Raw genomic sequence first — 21,453 nt, 5'->3', positions numbered from 1 at the left:
TGGGCCACCTGCAGCGGAGCGCGCAAACTTAACCACTTGGCCACGGGGCCAGGCCCTGGATGTCTTTCTTTTCTTTTCTTTTCTTTTCTTTTCTTTTCTTTTTTTTTTTTGGTGAGGAAGATTAGCCCTCAGCTAACATCTGTGCCGGTCTTCCTCCACTTTGTGTGTGGGATGCCTCCACAGTATGGCTGATGAGTGGAGTAGGTCTGCACCTGGGATCCAAACCCGCGAACCCAGGTGGCTGAAGCGGAGCAAGCAGAACTTTAACCACTCAGCCATGGGGCTGGCCCTGCGATGGATAGCTTTTGAAATATTTTTATAATAAAATAAAATGTGATTCTCTTCTGCAGTACAATTCACATATATTATAAGGAAATGTTATGAGACTGCAAGGAAATGTCTTGCTTCAATAAAGCCTTTTTGGCATCTACTCCGGGCTGCCTGATAAGATTTGAGAACTGGCCAAAAAGATAAAGTCCAGACTTCTGTGGCTGGTGTGCAAGGCCATGCAGTCTGGCCCTGTCCTCCTCCGGCCCCCTCAGCAGCCTCTCCCTGCCGCAAAGCCTCTGTTCTCAGCCTGCCCAACCCCGGATTCCCTGAACATCAAGCTTACGAATTTTAGCAAATGTTGTTCCTCCAGCCCCGAGTGCCTTTTCCAGGGTGACCCAGGTCTGCTCGTCCTGGAAGATTCAACTCAGTTGCCATATTCTCTAGGAAACGTCCTTCTGCACGTGGAGATCAGTGGACGGTGTGGCTCCAGCAGAGGCTGAGAATTTTGTGGGATGGGCCACATGGTCTCCACGCCAAACTGGGGCCTTGAGGAGAGGCCCAGGGGCACAGGAGAGCTGTCCTTCCCTGCTGGGAACAGCATAGAGCACTGTTGATGGCCGTTCTCCTCTGAACTGCCCCAGCCGCACAGGGCCAGCTGTAGAATTTGCAGGCCCAACTCGAAATGCAGATGTGGCGTCCTGCCAGGTGCAGGAAGTCCAGCTCCCCTTCTTACTCGCGTCACCCTAACCATGGTTCAGGGCAACCCCCAAAGAACGCAACGTCAACACCGGGACACATTTGGTGCTTGAATCAGAGGGGGACGCTGTGGTACTGCCAACCAAAGGTGGGGACAGCCGCTACCATGCCCCGCTGGCCAAGGATGGGGGATGGCAGCTGTCCCAGGGTGGGGGCGGGAAGGATGAGGCTGGACAGGGCCCAGGGCAGTAAGAGACAAGGAGGCTGGGAAGTGACGGAGAGTGGGGCCACCTGTGAGCCAAGGCTTCAAGCCCATCACTGCCCCAGCGGGGTTCATTGTCCCTAGCCTTCATGCACAAAACACAGATTCAAAGATAAAATTATGAAGAATTTCAAGATGGTGAGCGCAGAGCATCACACCCCAATCACAGGCCCCCTTCTGAGACAGAGCTCTCTGTAACTGCACCGGTCACGTGCCCAGGAAGCCAGCCCTCCAGCCACGCTCTGCCCAGTCTGTCCAGACAGGATGGGCATGGGCATGGGCCTGGCCGCCTGGCTCCTGCGGCCACAGCCCTGCCCATTCATCAGGGTGGCAGCCACAGGCCAGACCCAGCCCGGTCACCAGAGGTGCTCACACCCGTCCCTGTGAGGGCTTGTCCTGCACATTCAGGGCAGCCGGGGTTTCCTTGGGCTACAGTGGCCCCAGGAGAACAACCAGGGAGCCTGAGGCCCTGGTGGAAATACTTCTCTTATCCTCCAGCCCAGCCTGACCGGATTCCGCCCCACCCCTCACACCAGCTCCTCCGGGCTGCACCCTCCAGCCCTGAGAGAACAGCTCGGGACCACAGTGACGGCCTATCTTGATGGAGAGCTGCTGCCACATGCCAGCAGGCCCTTCACCCCAGAGGAGCAATTGGGGTTCAGAGGTCCAAGCCCACAAGACTGGCAAGTGGCGGGGCTGGGCCGCGCCCCAAAGCTGTCAGACCTCCACAGCTGTGCTCCTACCAGCTGCGCTCCAGGCCGGCCCTTCCCCCTTTCTGAGCTTGCAAGGCCACACACAGCTTCCTTCCTTGCTGTGACGGCTGCTGCTGCTATTTTCCCCCTTGCCATATGCACCCTTCACTAAATTTACATTAATTATTTAAGAGCAAAAGGAGCATGTGCTTCGGAGGAACTAATCTGTTAGCGAGTGCGGTAGGACTTGGCGGTGTGCTTTCCTTCGCGCCCAACGCTGGTCCCAGGGCCTGCTGGCTTCCACTGCCTACCCGTCTTTGGTTTGTACCTACATTTTTCCCTTTCTTCTTTTGGTAGATTTCCATGTGTTTATTAAATTTGTTCACAGTAGCTCGTGTATTTTGATGTCCAGTTTGTAATTTCCGCCTCCAGCATGCAGACCAGAAGGGAGCCAGCCCCAGGAGCTCCCGTGACCTCTTTTAGGGCCTCTCGCGTCCACTGCTCAGTTAGCCTGCTCCTCGCTGATGGGAGGGTCCGCCAGCCCCAGAGCTCCGGGAAGCACACATCCCTTATCTGTTTCCTCCCAGCCGCTGCTTCATCTTAAAATAGGACTCAGGACTAATAGATTTGACAGGTTGGTGTGCTTTGTGGATTGAATGAATGTTACAGGACGCATTGGTGGAGGCAGCGAATACTGCAGCCGGGAGCTGGGGACTCGGGAGCTGGGCCACCTGAGCTCAAACCCTGGCTCTCCACTTATTAGCTGTGGGTCCTTGGGCCAGTTACAGTCTCTGGTCCTCAGGATGCTCATCTGTAAAACGGGGTAATAGTCGTAACTACCTCATAGGGCTGTTAGGAGGTTCAAATGGGTTAAGATTGGGAAAGCGCTTAGAAGAGTGGCTGGCGCATATTAATGCTATACGAGTATTTGCTAAGTAAATGACACTTCCCTCTTTCCCTCCTGAGCTCTGGACCAGATGAGAAAGACACTGGAGAGCCAGATAGCAGCTCTGTTATGGGTGAGGCTGAACTAGAGAGGAAGCCTTGACTCACAGCCACTGTCACATACCCAAAGAAAAATTGAACTTGCCCTCACCCCACGCTTGCCAGGGCCTGTCCTCTCAGCTCCCGGTGTCCACCCCTCACCCTCCACCCAGGCTGTGACCAGAAGGCAGGATAAGGCAGAAGGGGAAGGAGAAGGTGGAACCGAGGCTGCTCCGTGCCAGCTCCCAGCCTCCCCACTCCCCACTCAGATGAGAAAGGGTGCAGACGGGCGGGATTCTTTCAGACGCCCAGATGGAGGACGGGGAATGGGAAGGGAGCATTCCCATCTACCAAGGACCACTGAACGCTCTCATTTATCAGACACCTGCTGGGTACCTTATATGTGTTTCATTGCTCCCTCCTCACAACAATCTTACAAGGAAATATTGCTAATTTTTCAGATAAAGCAACTGAGACTCAGAAATGTTAGGTGACTTGCCCAAGGTCACACAGCTAAGAAGCAGCTGAGTTGAGATGTAAACCCAGCTGTCCGGGGTTCTGAGGCACAAGCTCTTTCCCCCTCACCGTGCCCTTCACCCTGCCGACTCTGCTTCTGCCTGGACAATTGTAAAGTGCTGGCTAGCCGCGGTCCGCAGAAGCGGAAGCAGAGTTAGATAACAGGCAGTGAGTACCATCTCTTTCTTTGGAAGAGAATATGCTTTGGTGTTGATGCTCTGTCAAGGATGGAGGCACGATGAGGTGGAAGTGATGGTGTTTATCTGCCACCTCTTGTCTCAGATGCATCTGGGCATGGGCTGGGGAGGGGTGACCTTGCAGGGCCCTGCTCCCGAGAGAAGCAGCCAAGAGATGAGGGAGGCAGAGTCCGTCAGGCCCAGAGTCCCAGGAGCCTTCTGCCTCCGAGACTTGGACACAGCGTGACTGTCACCGTCCTTAGGGAAGTAGGAGAAAGAGCAGGGGCAAAGAGTAAGCACCCCGGAATCTGCCAGGAGACGTGGTGACTAGCCAGGTGGCCAAGCTTAGAGAGGGCACGCCTCGTGGTAGGACCAGCGCCGCACAAGCACCGGGCATGAGAGGGGAGCCCAGCTCTGAGTATGTGGATGCAAACAACAGAAACGGAATCTGGCTGACTTTAGCACAAAAGGAATGGATGTGCTGGACCCATTTAGATTAACCCCTACAGTCAGAGGAAGAGGCAAAGACCCAGGCCTCAGGCAGGCCGGGAACTGGGGTGGTCCTGGGGACCCAGGTGGGTGGCACCTAAGGAATAGAAACAACAGGGTGGATTAGAAAAGATTTGGGTGGTAGAAGGGATATGGATGATAAAGGATTGGGTGGAGGTGGCCAGGGCAGAGGGAGGAATCGGGTGAGGGGCTGGGAAGAGACCCCAATTCCAGGAGCAAGGACAGCTTGTGGGAACGGAGGGCTTCTGTTTGGGGTATGTTGAGTTTGATGTGGCCATTGGACCCCCAGTGTGGAACTCCAGGCAGGGGCCTGGCCCGAGGTCCAGATTTGGGGGTCATCAGGACGGGGTGACCGTGGGGAATGAGTGAGAATCCACAGGGACAGGGGGAACCATGGAATTAGGGGAGAGGAGCTGGGCCTAGGACCATGAGCCAAAGACGGGTCCCCACCACCATGGCCCCCAAGGCCCTTCCTCTCCCCAGCAGGCGCCTCTGCAGTCCCCACGGGCCTTTGGCACTGCTGGCACCCGTTAACACCCCACAGGCAGCCAGAGCCGAAGTGACGTCCACTTCTTTGCCCTTCCATGGGACCTGGCCTAGCGTTTTGCACGTAGTAGGAGCTCAGTGGATACTTGGAGCTTGATTACCAATTGGAAGGAGACAGCTGGATGCCGAAGGTGCTCCCGGTGTGCTAGGCCCCCCTTGTCCTCAGGGATGACACAGACGGCAGCACCCCCAGCAGCGCATGGCGTCACCCTCCGTCACAGTCTCTGCTTCCTGACTCTGTAAGGCAAATAACTGTGCTTATTTGAACGAGAATCCTTGACTCGGCCTATGGATGAGCAGAAAGGACACACAGGAGGACGCATCCCGCCAGCTCTCAAATTCTACGTTCTCTTGAGAACAACAAACAGATCCACGTGTTTAAGCACAGGCCACCCGCTTGCATCAAAGGGGGTGGATTCTAAGCATGACAAGTACACTCGGTTCTCGCTGGGTTTACATTGAAGTCTTTTCCCACAATCCCTCCTTCCTGGGTGCCTCGGTCTGCCTCGGTCCTAAGTCAGCATCCTCGGTGGCAGACGCCCTTGTCGAGGCTCCTTTCCAGGTCAGCTTCTCGCAGACTGATTCGGGGCTCTGGTCTGATCTACATAAAACCTCAGCCGGTTGGGACCACCAAGTGCCTTGAAACTTGTTTGTCCTCAAAATCTACCTGCTGCCGCAAGTCAGCCTGCTGGAGGTGTGGGGATTTTCCTAAAGCGTTGTTTCAAAAGCAGGTAAAATGGCCTATGCGTTGAACACTCACTGCCGGCTTTGCAACCCGTGTGAGAGCGAGCCTTCCTCCTCCCCCTCGGAGAGCCCCTGGTGGGGACTGCTAACAGTCTGGCCGACCAAATGCCACCCTTTTGTGAGTTCACAGGATTTCAGAGCTAAAGGGGCCACCCGGGAGCTCACCCAAGTCCCCTGTCCTTTGGCAGACCAGGAGCTCAAGGCTGCGGAGGGCAAAGTGACTGCCAGGCGGGAGAGGTGGCTTGTGGTTCCCGGTTGCATGTCCTTTCCCGCGAGGCAAGTAAAAGCCCACATTGACTTTCCACCGGGAGCCAGAGAGCCGCTGCCCCATCGGGGCTGGCCAAGCTCCCAGCTCTTTTCCTGTCCCCGAGGCATAGGTGGCATTTCCACCCAGCTGAGTCACTGGGGTTTTTTTCCAGGTGGAGACAGTAATTACCAACCTAGGCGAGCCCAGAGTTCTTTAGTCCCATGTGGAGGGGGCCCCGGGCTGCCTATTTAGAAATAAGTCTCTCTCCACATGGATATGTCTCCTCAAAGCCCATTCATAGAACGTGCAGAATGCTGGTCACGCTAGATGAACTACAAACTGTGGACACGTGTTAAAGTAAGAATGATGACCACTGACGTTTGTGCACGCCTGCATCTGACCAACAGATAATTTTAAGTGCCTCCTATCAGATGAGTGTCTGTGTAAGGGAGACGCACGGTGAAGGAGATGCCACCTCTTTCTCATGCATAAATGGTTTACTACTCTTAGCAACCCCGTGAGGCAGGCATTACGATGATCCACACAGTAAAGACCAGGAACTCAATTTTACAGAGCTCAAGACAATGTGTTCCTTATCCTAAGGAGTTTACAACACAGCCAAGTTGAGAAATACAAAACAAAGTCCGAGAGTCAAAGGAAACACTGTGTACACAATCAAGGGGAGAAGTAAGTCGTGAGGGAAACCTTCATTCAGTCATTCAGCAAACACTGGGTTCAGCATGAGGTGATCCCCATTCTTGGCTGGGTTCTGCTCAGAACTCTTGTTTCTCATACGCCTCTGGTGCTAATTTGCTGATGGCCTGGGTAAGTCATCAGCCTTTCTAGGCCTCAGTCTCCCCTTAGGATGACCACACTGGTCACCAACACTGTTGACAAGGATGTTGTGAGAATGACAAGATGCCATCCGCAGAGGGTGAGCTTCCGGGGAGTGGGGGCAGGCCTTTCCCCTGCAGCTTGTTGCTAGCTCTGGTGCTTATGAACTCCTCCCAAGCCTGCTCCTGAGGTCCGTGCAACGCCTGTGGGTTGTCACATGCGTTATTCTCTGGGGATGGTTATAAACTGCCACTTGCTTTGACTGGATAACTTTAAAGAAAAGGCTTTGTCACCATCATAGTCCAACGCAGTAGCATAAAGCCGGAGAAGATGAAAAGGAGAATAGTTCAAGCCAAAGAATAAATGACATTTCAGAAAACGCAGAAGAGGCAGATATGAAGAGCAACTGTACTTTAAAGTGACAGCATATCCGATGACACAGTTGCTGGCCAGACAGATACACCCAGCCAGACAAGAGGCCGTGTGGTAGGGAGCCAAAGGTTTGACCTGGGGGCTGTCGCTTAACCTCCGTGTGCCTCCGATTTCTGATCCATAAAATGGCATAATAATGTCTAACTTGAAACTGATGATCAGAGACTATGAATTCATATGCCTGGTATCTAACAGATGCTCAAAAATTACAGCCGTGAGCGTTAAGAGTCTCAGCAGAGGAAGCGAAGACCAGGTGCAGAATCAACAGGTGCTCAGAATAAATTCCATTTTGTTGGCCTTTGTTTTAAATGTCCCTGTCTCCTTTGTTTCCAAACCCTGACCATGATGTCTCATCACATGAGATAGCGGGTACGCGGACAGTGGTGTGCTGGTGGATGTTTAACAACAGGCTCTCACGGGGAGGAGAACTCTCATTTGTAGGGTTTGCCAGTTTCCGTGGCGTAAATATTCCCTTCGTGGCCAATTTCAAGCTGCCAATGCGACATTCCTGAAGACAGAGTCAGGAAGATGCACAGTAGTTCATCATTACATAGGGTTTCTACCTTACAGATATGAAGACAAGAGCATAGATAATAGTAATATGGAGTAAAATAATTAGGAAATGATGTTTTGGATATTTATTACCTTTGTTTTTAATATAATTTATTTAACTGTAAGTTTATGTAATTTGATTATTATTATTATTTTTTTTGCTGAGGAAGATTAGCCCTGAGCTAAGATCTCCTGCCAATCTTTTTCTTTTTTTGCTTGAGGAAGACCAGCCCCGAGTATAATTTGATTTCTTTTTTTAAGATTTTATTTTTTATTTATTTATTTTTTTTCCTTTTTCTCCCCAAAGGCCCCCTGGTACATGGTTGTATATTCTTCGTTGTGGGTCCTTCCAGTTGTGGCATGTGGGATGCTGCCTCAGCGTGGTTTGATGAGCAGTGCCATGTCTGCACCCAGGATTCAAACCAATGAAACACTGGGCCGCCTGCAGCAGAGCGCGCGAACTTAACCACTCGGCCACGGGGCCGGCCCCTATAATTTGATTTTTAATAATGGCCGTGTTTAACAATTGGCTCACAAAATCCTAAAACTTTAACAGTCGGCATAGCTGGCTCCAATGCACCACTGCACACAGAGGACCTGGCGTCCAGTCTGGTACACAGTAAGCGCTCAATATATGTTCATCTCTTTTCTCCAGTCCTGACATTGTGTCATTGACTATTCCTGCCTTGGCAGAACTGAGAGTATAGAAAAGTCTGGAGAGGTAAGAGGTAATGAGAAGAGGGGAAGAGATGGTGGGAGAGAATGCAAGGGAAGCTGGTGGACGGTGGAGCATGAGCTGGACCCCGAGGCTCTGGACTCTTCAGAGACGCAGAATTTCTATAGGATGAATCAGAGTGAGGAACCATGGAGTGTGTCTGCTCTATACCAACCCCCTTCCCACACCATGAGATTCCCCGTAAGCGGACAGGACTCCACCTCCCACCAGAGAAATGGACAGTGTTTCCTCTTCCCCTCCCTCTGGCAGCCAGGGCACAGTCATGTGACCTAGACCGGCCATTTGGATGCACCCATCTGAGAGTTCGAAGCAAGTGGTGGGAAGATACAGTTGCTGTAAGAATAGATTCCTGGTGGTGTGTGGCAGGACAGCAAGGACCTTCCCTGACCATTTCTTCTGCCTGGTCCCCAGAAGGGCTCTGGATCCTGCCCAACATTCATTCTGTTTCTCCAGCTTCCCTTTGGCTCGCTGAGGCTCCTGGTATCCTTTTGTGGCAGATCCTCCTGATGGCCTCCTCAATTTCATTTTCTCCATTTTTTTTTTCAGACATGTGATTTGCCAGCTAAAAAGCTTCGTTTCTCAGCCTCCCTTCAAGCTGGTATGGTCACATGAGTAGGTCCCTGCCAAAGGGATGTATGCACAAGTATTAGGTGGGACTTTCGGAAGAGTGTGCCATTTGGTCCCTCCTCTTTCCTGCAGCAAGGAATGTGGAAGTAACAGCTGGAGCTCTAGCAGCCATTCTAGACCATGAGATGATCTGAGAATGGAAGTCGTGTACAGTGGAGCAGAAAGACAGACAAAGCCTGGGGCTCTGATGAATTTATGGAGTCTAATATCAGTTCTCTTCTTCCTGTCTCTGGTTTTGTTTACGTGACAGAACAAACCCCTGTGTGTTTTCCCTATTGCAGTAGTGTCTCTGCTAATCACATCTGAAGCTGACCCTACAGATACACCTTCCAGTAAAACTCCTTAGGCTTGAGACCACCAGGGTTGGTTTCTGTTGCTAGTCACCTCATGGCTGAGTCCCGACTGGCTCACAGTCCCATTTGTTCTCTCCCCCGCAATCTCAAGCCCCACATTCAAGCCCCAAATGCCTTGTCTGCCTTGTCTTTGACCCAGCTGAGCCTGAGTTCCTCCCTGAAGGACAGGGCCTCTGACGCTCTGCCATGCGGTGCCCTCTCCAGGGACGTCCTTCCCCGACCTTGTCTGCTTTTAAGACCCAACATAAACATCACCTCTGTGTCAGCATAGCCCGGAGGGCCCTGTGTCATAATTACCTGTTATCTCGTCTGCTCCTGCCAAACCACAGCCACCTGGTGTTTAGCATGCCGTGCAGCACGTCCTCGCTTGCAGCTCCAGGGGATTGACTGAGGGAACAAAGAATGCAGACACCGGTGGTAAGTTCATGCTTTATAACCAGACCCATCAATCTCTTCCCGCAGACCTGCTGCTTACCTGGCTCTTTTCATGCGCGGAGATGTCTGTGCGTCATCGGGCCTGATTTCCTTCCACGAGGCAGCTCGGACTCAAGCCAAACACGGGACTGATGTTGAACGGATGGGGTTAGACTTGAAGGTGTTTTGGACATTAACAACATCCCCAGGAGCAACAAAATAAATAAAGTGGTAATGCATTATAACTCCAAATGAAAAAATAAATATCCACGAATCCACACTGATATAAATGATTGAATAAATTAACAAGTGGGAGAGAAGAGACAAGACTCCTGTACAGAAGAACTCTGAATACTTTACGGAGATGCTCCGCCCTCAAGGAGGGGGAGCGTCACTCCTCACTCTGCAGGTGTGGGCCGCACACAGTGACTCCCTTCCGAAGCTTACAGACTGGAAAGGAAGGTGGGAGAGTATAGACAGTGGAGAAACCTGACGAACACCACCTCAGCCAGGTGACCGAGGTCAACATCGACCGTCATAAATCACGTAGATAGTGTGAACTCTTGGTGATGACAATGGCACTCTCCATCTGTGGTCGTCCTCCCAATGAACTATAACCCCACTCTAAACATGAGAAAGGCATCAGCCAAATTCCAATAGTGGGTCATTCTACACAATATGCAAGCAGCAATCCTTGGAACTGTCAAGGTCATCAAAAACAAGGAAAGTCTGAAAAAGCGTCACAGCGAAGAGGAGCCTAAGGAGACAGGACAACTAGATGCAGTGTGGTGTCTGGGATGGGACCCTGCAACAAGAAGGGACATTAGGTAAAAAGGAAGGAAATCTGAATAAACTATGGACTGTAGTTAATAACAATGCATCAGTATTGGGTAATTCCTTCTAACGGATGTATCATACTAATGTAAGATGTTAATAAATAGGGGAGTGGCCGGCCTGGTGGTGTAGTTAAGTTTGCACGTTCTGCTTTCGTGGCTCAGGGTTCACGGGTTCCGATCCTGGGTGTGGACCTACACACTGCTCATCAAGCCATGCTGTGGTGGCATCCCACATACAAAATAGAGGAGGATTGGCACAGACGTTAGCTCAGCAAAAATCTTCTTCAAGCAAAAAGAGGATGAATGGCAACAGATGTTGGCTCAGGGCCAATCTTCCTCACCAAAAAATAAAAAAATAAATAGGGGAAACTGGGTACAGGGTGTATGGGAACTCTACTATTAGCTCAACTTTTCTGTAAATCTAAAACTGTTCTAAAAATTAAGTCCTGTTAAAAGGAAAACAATAATGTTCCCAAGACGCTCAAGGGAGAAAGAGTAATAATAACACCTATTATTAACTGAGGCCTTACTGTGTGCCCAAACCTTATACGCTGACTCCAGCTAACTTCAGGGAAGCCGGAAGGGGAGGGCACAGCGCAGCCACAGAACCGGAGGGGGAGTGGCAGGCGGGTGAGCTCCGAATGCCACCACAGGAGCTCTGAGCATTCTCCTGTCGAAACACTTCTCTCTGTGACGTTCCAGAGCTTCATCGTGGGAGAGGCCAACTGCCCAGGAAGGAGGGTACCACAATCGCCCATGCTTAACAACCCCCTCCCCTGGACCATGTGACGTGAGCAGGGCATGTCCTGAGGGAAAAGTGGGGTCCTGTTACCAGAGGAAGGGGGGTCTTTGGCCATTTTGGCTGTCCTCCATCCCTTCCCTTCCTACTGGTGACCACCCCCTTTGGTGGGACTCTGGTGAAGCTGGCCCCTCTCAGATCCGCGGGGGCCTGGGACCTAACCAAGCCTGGCCAAGCAGAGCCAGGGAGACTTCAGTTGAAACTGTTGGACAAGGGACAGACTTGTCTGCAGCACCTGCTCAGGGGACAGGATGGGACCATTTGGTGATCACGAGGCGGGAGCTTTGTGAAGCTGAACTCTAGGGCTGCAGGATGGAGAGACAGCATCCTCAAGAGATAGGTCTTGGTCAGCCTAAATCTAAAGTTTCAGAGTCTGAAGTGAGTCGGGTCCCTCTTTTATTTTTGTAAAAAGTACAATTCAGTGATTTTTAGTACATTCACGGAGCTGTGCAACTGTCGCCACTATCTCAGATGGCACAGTATTCACGGGCGTGGCACACAGTAGACGAGGACTATTTTGTGATATTTAACAATTCCTATCACTCCAAATGTGTGTATATGTATATCTGCAGAAATTGTATACATCGCATGTATGTAGAAACGACGTGTGAAGAGGGGCATCAATTCTGTGTATTGGTGACTGGAAGAATACTGAATACTAGAATGCAAATCATTTTATTTTTATAAGAATTTATGGGTCGGCCCGGTGGCACAGCGGTTAAGTGCGCACGTTCCACTTCTCAGCAGCCTGGGGTCTGCTGGTTCGGATCCCGGGTGCAGACGTGGCACCGCTTGACAAAAAGCCATGCTGTGGTAGGCGGCCCATGTATAAAGTGGAGGAAGAAGGGCATGGATGTTAGCTCAGGGCCAGTCTTCCTCAGCAAAAAGAGGAGGATTGGCAGTAGTTAGCTCAGGGCTAATCTTCCTCACGCACACAAAAATAATTTAAATAAAATTTAATTACAACTTCAAAACATTAAATTTTAAAAATTCAGCTTTATTTAATTTTGATATAAAATTTGATATTCATTAATTATATTTTGTATTTAACTTTTCATTTGATAGAACATTTGGAATAGAAATAGAACAACAGAAACAAAATGATTATTATAAACATATATGAAAATATTATTAACTTGTTTACATCGCCTTTAATGTATACTTTTTGGTGAAAGCATATTCAAATATGTAATGCTGAATGCAATTGCATTTTATTTTTTAATCCTTTAACCGGTGCTATTGACAGCATGGTGCGCGCAGGTCGTGGCAAGATAAGTACAGGAATTAAGAGTTTTAGAAACTTTCAAGGCGATTGGACAGAGTTGTTTCACATCCTTTGAAGCTAACAATAAAAAATAGGGGTTCGTATTGTGTATGTCTTTGCTTTTGAAAAATTTTATTCATTTCTAATAATTCATTTTTATTGCATTTTACAAAAGGATCGGGCCACAACACATTGGAAGGAGAAACAGCTGGTCCCTCACTCAGGCGGTCCAGGAAGCACTACTACAGAGCACTGAGGATTAGTACCCGTAAAGATCGGGATGGAGATAAATACGAAAATGGAGCCCAGAAAAGAAAAAGCGAAGCTGAGAAGATGAAAGAAATGGGAAGTCTCCAAAACCGCAGTTTGCGTAAATTTTATTTATTTATTTATTTATTGAGGAAGATTAGCCCTGAGCTAACACCTGCTGCCAACCCTCCTCTTTTTGCTGAGGAAGACTGGCCCTGAGCTAACATCCATGCCCATCTTCCTCTACTTTATATGTGGGACGCCTACCACAGCATGGATTGCCAAGCGGTGCCATGTCCCCACCCGGGATCGAACCGGCGAACCCCGGGCCGCCGAAGCAGAACGTGCAAACTTAACCACTGCGCCACCGGGCCAGCCCCTGCTTAAATTTTAGAGACTAGAAATAATGAAAGCAAGGAGCCCCCTGTACTAAAGATCACCCCCACAAAGTCCGCAGAGAGGACATAGCTTTAACGAAGATTGAATACTGATCCAAGCCACGAAAACGATCAAGAAAGTGATTTTCGTCACTTCCACAACTGCAACAAGTCCAGTGGCTTCCGTGCAACCGCAGAGTCTTTACCAGACGAGGAGTTACTGACGGTTCACCCCAGGGAGAAGGTGGGTGGGCTTCCCCTGGACTCTGGCTCTGTTGTCAGGCACAGGGACGCATGGGAGGCTGCGGGAGGCAAAGGGGCTCATACGCTGGGGGTGCAACTTCAAAGCTACACGAGCTGGGTTTAATTCCACCTCTGCCACTGACTCCCTGGGTAGACTTGGGCTGGGTGGCCCTCACCTTCTGGCCTCAGTTTACCCACCTGTAAAATGCATTTAATGCACTTATCCAAGGCAGGTTGTGAAAATTAAACAAAATAATATCGATCTGGAGCAGAATTTCCCAGAAAACGTGGAGCTTTTCTGCTCTAGATGTTGGTGCAGGGGCAGCAGCAGGTGCGGGGGACACATGAGGTCTGGACGGACTCTGATTTGAGCCCTAGCTGCAAGTTCTAGACTAATGGGGTATCTCAGGTCAGGAGGGGGCGGGGGTTGTCCCTGGCCTGGACCTGCTGAGCACCATCCAGGGGAAGGGTTTCCTGTGTGTGTGTGTCGGTGTGTGTGTTGGGGGGTGTGTGCTGGGAATTGGGCACGGGGTCCAGACTGATGAGCAGTATCTTGGGACAGCCCCCAGGAGGGGTCCTGTGTCCACTGCTGGAGGCAGGGTCCACTCACTCACTTGGCGGGCGGGGCACTGGGTAGAGGTTGGAACTGGAGGAGGTCCAGCTAGTGCCCTCTGTATCAGAGGGACTGCAATACCCTGGTGGGACAGGGAGGGACAAAGATCTGTGTGAGCAGGAGTGGCTGGGGCATGCTAGCTCCAGCTGGAGACGTGCCCTCCACCTGGGGTGAACTGTTCCCACGTCCCCACAGGAGAGGAGTGCCCACTGCAGGCACAGCTGTCGGTCACGACCCTTCCTCCCCACCCTTGAAGGTGTTAATATCCCCACATCCCTACATCCTTGCATTAAATTCCCATGGAAAGTGAAACTTCAAATGTGCAGTCAAACCTGCATAACAGCCTGGTTATCCTGCGAGCCCAGGCTGTTCCCTCCTGGGCAAGCTGCACACAGTGGCTGTGGCCCATCTCGTCTTTGTGCTGGCCAGCATTTGGAGGAGGGCATCCGTCTTCCGGTCCCTCATACTGTTCCTCCTTTGCTCTGCTTCCCCTTTGGGCATCTTCCCCAGGACATCCCCTGCCCCCTTCCCTTCTGCTCTTGCAGCCTGTCCCTCCCCACTCTCCATTTTACAGATGAGGAAGTTGAGGCTCAGAGAGGTTGAGTGGCCTGCTTAGGGCCACTGGGCTATCACGTGGAGGAGCTGGGATTTGAACCCAAGTCTGTCGGACTCCTTTCTCATTCCACTGCTCCCCGCTCCCTCTCGCCTGACCAGTCTCTGATTCTTAACACTTGAGGGCCAGCATCCCTGGGTGATGTAACAGGCCCCCAGCTCCCAGGGGCGCATCTTACTGGGTCTAGAAGTGCCCCTGGCACCTGTCTCCTGGGTTCCACTTTCTCTCATTCCAGCTTCTCTAGGCGCATCTGCCTGCTGGTCAGTGACATAATGGGCGCAGTAATCCAGGCCTCAGTGTCTCCTCGGTGTCATCAGTTTGTTGCCCTCATTGCTGTGCATCCACGTCCTGGCCTTAAATGTGTGTTTCTGCTTCCCCAACATGAGTGAGTCCCTCCTGTGGGCAAACCCTCACCAAACCCGGGAGGCAGGGGGCTTTTCGAGGAGGACGGCTCCCAGAGTCAGTGCAGCTGCCTTGCCAACACAGGAAGCCCTTCCTGAAAGCTTCCCACGCAGGGTCAGTGCTCGGCCCATCTGGCGCAGAGCAGGAAGGGGAGAAGCCGAATGATGCTCTGTGTTTTGGGTTTGGTCTGGGGTTTGAGTGCATCAGAGGCTGCATGGGGAGAGCGAGGAGCACAGGCATTGCCGTTGGACAGATTGTGGCTTTGAATTCCAGCCCTGCTATCTGTCTCATTGCTTCTTTTTTTCTGAGCCACAGTTTTCACATCTATAAAATGGGTATGATGGCAACTGTGTCTATGCTGCAGGGTTGCTGGGAGATTTAGACAGTGTCTACAGGATCTGACTCAGAGAGCCTGAGCAAAATCAGCCTTCATTAACGTTATGCTCTGGGTGGTCCTTTGAATACCCTCTCCACGATCATCAAGATTAATAGGAATCCATACAGTAATGCCGTAGCTAATCAATAACGCTTATTGAGGGCATATTATGCCAAGCACTCTGCTGAGTGTTTCACAAGGATGGTTCATTCCTTTCTACGACAGCCTGATTTTATGTAGGTTCTTTATGAGCCCCATTTTCTAGATGAGGAATGAGGCTCAGAGACATTATGCAACCTGCCCCATGTCAGACATGGGGGAACGGCTGCACTTGAGCCTGGGTTTGCTCCACCATCCGCCCGACTCCAGAGCCTGAGCTCTCAGCCACCACAAGTATGCTCCACGGACCAGGAGGGTCTGTTACACAATCTGGTCCTCACCATTTCCTAGGTTGGTCTACCTTTTCTCCTGTTTGTATCTGCCTTTCTCTGTGTCACTTCTTCCTCCTGCCCTTTCCCTATTTTTCTTAATCCAGCAGAAGATTTTGATTATCATCAAAGCTGCCTTTCAAGAACATCAACTTCAAATGTATCATGGGGGAGTCGAGGAAATTGAATGTATCAGTTATCTACGGCTGTGTAACAGATTACTCCAAAACACAGAGGCTTAAAACCACACGTTTTTATTTTATTTGCTCATGATTCTCTGGTTGGGCAGTTTGGGCTGGGCGCAGCTGGACAAAATTCTGCTGCTCTCTCTGGGTCTCACGTGGCTGCAGCTGGCTGAACGCTTGACTGGGCTGGGCCATCCAGAGCAGCCTCACTCACATGTCTGGTGTTGGCAGCTTGATAGCCAGGGGGCCTCAGGGGCCACTCACCAGCCTAGTTCAGCTTGTTTAAGAGGGTGAAAAGAAAGCCTCATGGCCTGTTGAGGCCTCTGCTCAGAAATCAAACAACATCACTTGGGACGCATTATATTGGTCAAAGCGACTTACAAGATGGGTCCAAATTCAAGAGGTGAAAAACTAGACTCCATGTCTTGTTGGGAGGAGTGTTGAAGAGTTGGCGGCCATTTTTAGTCTGCCACACTAGGCACAACCCCCTCCCCCAAAGACATCCTTAATATAATCCCTTTTGTCCCTTCCCTCCCCTCCCCTGCCTCCCATTCCCTTCTTTTCCTTTTAATAATAATTTCTTACTTTGCATCACCCAAAGCTTCATTCACTCACTCAACAAGTGTTTTATTATGTGCCAGCGATCCTGAAGTGTACCAAACAAAGTCCCTACTCTAATGACTCCAGTGTTCTAGTGGAGGGAGCAAACAGTCAAGAAATAAACAAGTACATAGTGTAGGGCTGGGTGAACAATAGGTGTTTTGGAGAACAACAGAGCAGAATAAGGGGTGGGGAGTGCTTGTGAAAGGATGGAGGGTGGTGGGAGGTTCCTATTATATACAGAGTGGTCAGCTGACAGCTAACGAGGTGACGTTTAAGCCTGAGGAGTAAGAAGGTCTAAGCAAAGGGAGAGAGTTCCAGATAGAGCAAACAGCCAGTGCAAAGGCCCTGGGGCTGACATTAAAAGACACGATTCCTTACAATCCTAAATGTAGTTAAAAAAACCAAACCACTGTAATACATTTCATTACAGAAGAACAAAAAAGAAGACATTTAAATATGGTGAAACTCTTGCTAAGCAGAAGCATTTTATTTTACCTGATTCTGTTATAACGAGAGCCAAATTATAGCTCCTGAGAACAGAATGGCAAGTCACCTGCCCGAGCTCCAGGGAGTTCACTTTTCAAAAACAGTACGTGCCTATCCTGCCTCTTAGCTTGTGGTGAGGATCAAAGTGACATCATAAAAATTAAAGTTGCTCTGCTTCTGGTTTCATTTCCTACCGCAAGGTTAACTGTGATTTTTTTTTTTTAAAGGACACAAATCAGATACCACTTCCTGCTTAAAACCTTCCATAGGCTCCCTGCTGCCTAAAGAATGAACGCCAGGCACCTAAGCACGATTCCAGAGGCCCCTGCCATCTGCATTTTTTACCTCCTCCAGGCCACCCTTACCCCTCATGCTGCAGTCATCACCAGTCATCTCTTCCCCTAAACTGGCTCTCATCTCAGCCTCCCTCTGCTTGGTGATTCCTAGGTCCCCAGGGGTCCGCCTCCCCTTTCTCAAGCCTCAAGACCTAGGGGATCAGTGACTTGGGGAGTAACGGCCCCAGATCAGCGCCCCACTGGCGCTCACGTGGATAATCTGTCTAGCCCTAGTCGACTTCTAAAGCCCCTTTTACACCATCTTCCGAGAGCAAACCTTGGTACGGCTCAGCGTTAGCTAGGATGCCACTAAACAAATACCCCAGCCTCAGTTTCCCTCTCTGCAAAGGGCACCTAACTGATCAGGGTGGGCGTGAAGCCTGGAGAGGATAAGGGCCGGGCCGGGCCCACAGCGGCGGCCGGACAGCTGTGGTTCCGACTCGGGGGCCGGGCTGCAGGGCGGCGGACAGGGAGGTCCTCCCGCAGAGGGGCCGCGCCCGGGGCAGGGGGCCCGGGAAAGGAAGGCTTCCCCGACGTCCGCGCAACCCCGCCGGCCCAGAGTGCCGCCGGGAGGGCCCCCAGGGCGTCGGCTCCGTGCGGCGTCCCCTCCCGCCCGGGTCAGGGCTTCCCCGGGGCCGCGGCAGCCACGCCCGCGCGCAGCCCCCGGCCGCCCCGAAACCCCGGCGCGGTGGTCCCGGCCCGATCTCGGGAGCGGAGCCCGGCGGCGTGCTGGGCCTGCGCGGGCCGCGGCGCGCATGCTCGGTGCTCCCGGGAGGCGGAAGCTCGGCACGGGGACGCGGCCGGGAGCGCGCAGCGGAGGCGGGGCGCGCGCCTCAGGCGGCCGTCGCGCACTCGCGGCCCGCGCCGACGCAGCACGGCCCCGAGGGCGCGAGCCCGCCGCCGCCGCCGCCGCCGCCGGGCCGGGACCGCTGTGCGCCCGCGGCGTGAGGCGTGGGAGGGAGCGCGGCCCGTGCGCCCGCGGCGCCGCCCGGTCGTCGTCTGCATTCGCCTCCCCGCGGCCGGCGCGGTCCGGGTGAGTGCGGGGCCGGGGCCGGGGCCGGGGCCGGGGCCGGGGCCGGGGCGCGGGCGGGCCGGCCGACTGCCGGAGATGGTGGTTGGCAGGGCCGCGGCCCGAGGGCGGAGGGCCGAGCGGGGCCGGAGCAGCCAGTCCCGGCGGCGGATGCGGCGGAGACCGGCCCCTCCCGCGCCGGCCGCGGCTCCGGGAGCCTGCGGATGTGGGGAAGCCGGAGCGGGGCGCGGGGAGGCCGGGGGCTCGCGGAGGCCGGGGGGCGTGGGGAGGCCGGGTGGCTCGGGGGTCTGGGGAGGCTGGGGGCTGTGGGGAGTCGGGGGGCTCGGGGCGGCTGGGCTCGGGGAAGCGGGGGGACCTGGGGGACGCGCGAGACCGGGGGGCTCCGAGGCTGGGGGCTCGGGGAAGATGGAGAGGCCGAGGGGTTCGAGGGGGCTCGGAGAGTCCGAGGGGCTCGAGGCCGGAGCGCGCGGGGAGGCCGGGCGGCTTGGGGAGGCCGGGCGACTTGGGGAGGCCGGGGCGGGTCGAGTGCCTCCAAAACAAAAGGGGAGCGAGAGGAAGAGGGAAATCCGCGGGGACGCCGGAGGGGATCGGCCGGACACGGGGTGAGGACTCGGGGCCGCGGGCAGGGAAGGGTGGGCGCCGAGGGCCCGCGGGCGGGTGCGCCTCGAACCCGCGTCCGCGCCGGCGGGGGTCGGCTACATCCCCCGCTGCCGGCGATCCAAGTTTTCTGTCGCCTGTGGTTTTGTCGGCGATAGCCCTGGAGCCCTGGTTTGATTCATTGTGCTTCCCAAGTTTATTCCTCTTCTCGCCCCAGCCCCCAACTCCGCTGCGCCAGCCGTGTTGGGTGGGAGAACTCCTTGCTTTCTCTCTCGGTTCCTGTCCTAGCACCCCATTCTTTCTCAGCAGGAGGGGGAGGCGGAGAAGGAAGGGGTGTGTGTGTGTGTGTAGGGGTGTGTATGTGTAGGGGTGTGTGTCGTTACTTGGTTTTATTTAATTGCAGGATTTTGTAGCTTAATGCAATAAGGGTAAAGGTTTTTTTTTTTTTTTTTTTTTAAAGCTATTTCAATAGTGTCTCATTCTTGTAGAGTTAGCCTGCAGCTGGGGTTTGGGCTGTGAGACTAAGATAATAGTAATATTGTAGTAATTATGGGAACTGGTTGAGATACGGTCAAGCTGAAGGCGATGTAGAAGTTTGGGGATCTGCATTTAAAACGACCGTCATTGCGATTTTTTACTTAGAATGTAAATGTTTTTATGGTTAGAAAAATAGGCCGTTACTGCTTGAAATGAGGTACCAAAGCCTCACCCTTAATATTATATTGGTAAAACGAGTAGTGAAAATAGTCTCCTTTTCGAAAGGACACAGCTGAGCACCCTGGTCAGTTGTCCCATCTTTGAAAACCTCTGAAAAGGGGGAGGGCGGTATGTGGATGCAGTGATTAAAGATATGTAATATATTAGCATTCAACTTATTTTTGTTGAGGTACAACACAGATAATATTTTCATGCAGTTGTACTACAGAGTTAAGTTTTAAAACCCCTGCAGTATTTAAACATATGAAACTTTTAAAGGAAGTTTGTGTTTCGGCATCTTTATGAGTGTGTTTTATGTTTGTGGCTCTCCCTGAAGGGGAAGAACTAGCTGAGCCTACTGTTAGTCTCTTGAACACTTTCGTGACCTAAATGTTGCAGAAATGGCAAGATCAAATATTATAAATTCTCGTGGAAAGAATTTCTTTCAGGTCATTATCAAATAACCCAATTTAATAAGGAACACCAGAAAAGATTATTTAAAACACATGTTCCTTTTTAAAGGAGCCCACAATCCTGTAAGACTTAAATATAGGCACTGGATGGAAGGACCTGTACGTCACTCAGAGGTGATGGGTCACGAAGCATGTCCTGGGATAAACAAAGACAGTGAATCCAAAGCTTAGTGTTTTGGTTTTGGACAAAGAATACTGGGGCAGACTCCTAGAGGAGATGTGGCTTTTGCCTCTTTTGAGGCCGGCAGTCCAGTGAAAGTGAATAATAAGTGTTAGATTAGGAGTGAATTTCCATGAATGCAGCAGTGATGAAGTGTCTGGGGAAAGCAGAAGTTAGGAGTGGCAGTGAGGATCATTAAGACGTTTCTCACTAAAACTGTTTCTGTAACACTCCATGCCATTGTGGGAATTACAGAACTTCATGTCCCAATTCTCAAAACTGGCTTCTTCAGCTGGTCAGATAACTTTTCTTGCTAGGAAGTTGGAGAAATTATCTAAATAACAAAATTGTGTTGTTAAAGCTGGCCCTTATTTAAAAAAATGTTGATTAGCTCCCACAGAAGAAATTATATTATGTTGTATAGATATATATACTATAATGTAGTAAAAAATAATTTTGAAAATTGCCGTCCTGTCTTTGGATGTTATTTTGAGTCAGAGAAGTAGGACCTTAGTTCACGTCTCTCAAGATTTTATGGAAACGTTTTTTCCTGTCTTTTAAGGTGTCTTAATTTTGAGAAAACAATTAAAAATTGTCTTAAGGGTAACAAAAGATGTGATGTGAAGTGTTAATACAGTATGTGAGTCTTTAACTTTTGAAATTAAACATTTTCAATTTAGACAAGTTTTCACGTAGAATAAATCTTGTTTTAAATTTCAATGGCATTAAAAGTTCTGTTACTTTTATCATACTTGTGAAATGCATTTTTTTTGCTTCTAAATCAGAAAAGTTTAGTTTTTGTAGAACTTTATTTTGCCTTAAAGCTCTAGTTTAAGAACATATTTTCATCACTGTTTCCCCTTACTGAAAGACCTTAAATAATTAGCAAAAAATTGCTGTGGGGGATCTTTGAGAATTTTTTTACTGATGCCTGTATAAATTATTTAAAATGCAAATTAAAAACATTGGGGCAAAGTAAGTGACCTTATTTGAGTGAATAGTAGTGAACTCCAGGAAGGTTATGAATGCAGAGCAGCATTCAAATATTAAGCTGCTTATTAGTCCTTGGAAGCGTCCTTGGAATGGAGAAGGGTGGA

At 51.2% G+C, this 21,453-nt stretch overlaps 1 protein-coding gene across 22 annotated transcripts in view; it reads left to right on the top strand.

Moving 5' to 3' along the window:
- Positions 1-18,282: 18,282 nt before the first annotated feature.
- PTK2 (protein tyrosine kinase 2) overlaps positions 18,283-21,453 on the top strand; it is a 278,805-nt gene continuing 275,634 nt past the window's right edge. For 7 of the 22 annotated variants that reach the window (XM_070481674.1, XM_070481669.1, XM_070481667.1 and 4 more), the window contains exon 1: positions 18,323-18,433. The gene's annotated coding sequence lies outside the window, so the exon portion shown is untranslated. Of the gene's footprint in view, positions 18,434-21,453 lie in introns of all 22 variants that reach the window. The other 15 variants (XM_070481680.1, XM_070481679.1, XM_070481677.1 and 12 more) reach the window with 6 other exon arrangements.

The sequence above is a fragment of the Equus asinus genome, chromosome 12 (assembly GCF_041296235.1).
Source record: "Equus asinus isolate D_3611 breed Donkey chromosome 12, EquAss-T2T_v2, whole genome shotgun sequence".
NCBI classification, from domain to species: domain Eukaryota; kingdom Metazoa; phylum Chordata; class Mammalia; order Perissodactyla; family Equidae; genus Equus; species Equus asinus.
The sequence above is the reverse complement of the archived record's forward strand: the minus strand, read 5'-3'. Positions and strand labels throughout refer to the sequence as shown.